The following is a 1,524-nucleotide window of genomic DNA, read 5'->3' as shown; positions in this document are numbered from 1 at the left end:
AAAAGATAGGCAACAATATGGGCAGTCTTTTCCAACACTTTCAACATAACAAAATCGATATTATGTAAAATCGATGCGATGAGAAATTTTTCCTACAAATATGCAGCACTATGGACAATGGACAGTTTCATTTTATGGACAATGGACAGTTTTAGACATGTTTCAAACAATGGACAATTTAAAAAATATAGGCAGCACTATGGATAGACTTTTCCAACACTTTCAACGTAACAAAATTGATATTATGTAAAATCGATATGATGAGAAATTTTGCATGAAAATTTGATATTATGCAACAGTTCCATTTTATGGACATGGATGGTTACAAAAAGATAGGCAGCAATATGGACAGTCTTTTCCAACACTTTCAACATAACAAAATCGATATTATGTAAAATCAATATGATGAGAAATTTTTCCTACAATATGTAGCAGTATGGACAAAGGACAGTTCCATTTTATGGACAATGGAGAGTTTCAGACAGTTTCAAACAATGGACAATTTCAAAAAGATAGGAAGCACTATGGACAGTCTTTTCCAACACTTTCAACATTACAAACTTGATATTATGTAAAATCGATATGATGAGAAATTTTTCCTACAAATATGCAGCAGTATGGACAAAGGACAGTTCCATTTTATGGACAATGGAGAGTTTCAGACAGTTTCAACCAATGGACAGTTACAAAAAGATAGGCAGCAGTATGGACAGTCTTTTCCAACACTTTCAACATAACAATATCGAAATTATGTAAAATTGATGTGATGAGAAAATTTTCCTACAATATGCAGCACTATGGACAAAGGATAGTTTCATTTTATGGAAAATGGACAGTTTCACATTACAAACTCGATATTATGTAAAATTGATATGATGAGAAATTTTGCCTACAAATATGCAGCAGGATGGACAAAGGACAGTTCCATTTTATGGACAATGGAGAGTTTCAGATAGTTTCAACCAATGGACAGTTACAAAAAGATAGGCAACAGTATGGACAGTCTTTTCCAACACTTTCAACATAACAAAATCGATATTATGTAAAATCGATGTGATGAGAAATTTTTCCTACAATATGTAGCACTATGGACAAAGGATAGTTTCATTTCATGGACAAAGGATAGTTTCAGACATGTTATGGACAATGGAAAGTTTGAAAAATATAGGCAGCACTATGGACAATCTTTTCCAACACTTTCAACATAACAAAATCGATATGATGAGAAATTTTGCATGCAAAATCGATATCATGCAACAGTTCCATTTTATGGACAATGGACAGTTTTATCCTTCTTTATCACATTTCTGTTGAGATATCGAGCTCCACTCGTGATACGCCAGGGTGACCATTGTGCATTTATGTCACCGACGTGTTAGTTGCAGATGCGGTTGGTACACCGTACATGAATAATAGCTACATGATAGCTATCCTTATCTACTCTAGTTTGTGGCTCAGTTAGTATGCCACCTTAGTTAGTTGAGTTTGGTTTGAGACCCATATATAGGGTTCTTCTATTTCTTT

The sequence above is a fragment of the Lygodium microphyllum genome, chromosome 20 (assembly GCF_053477565.2).
Source record: "Lygodium microphyllum isolate KBCC chromosome 20, Lygodium_microphyllum_v1.1.10, whole genome shotgun sequence".
Taxonomy (NCBI): domain Eukaryota; kingdom Viridiplantae; phylum Streptophyta; class Polypodiopsida; order Schizaeales; family Lygodiaceae; genus Lygodium; species Lygodium microphyllum.
This window is presented reverse-complemented; position numbering follows the sequence as displayed.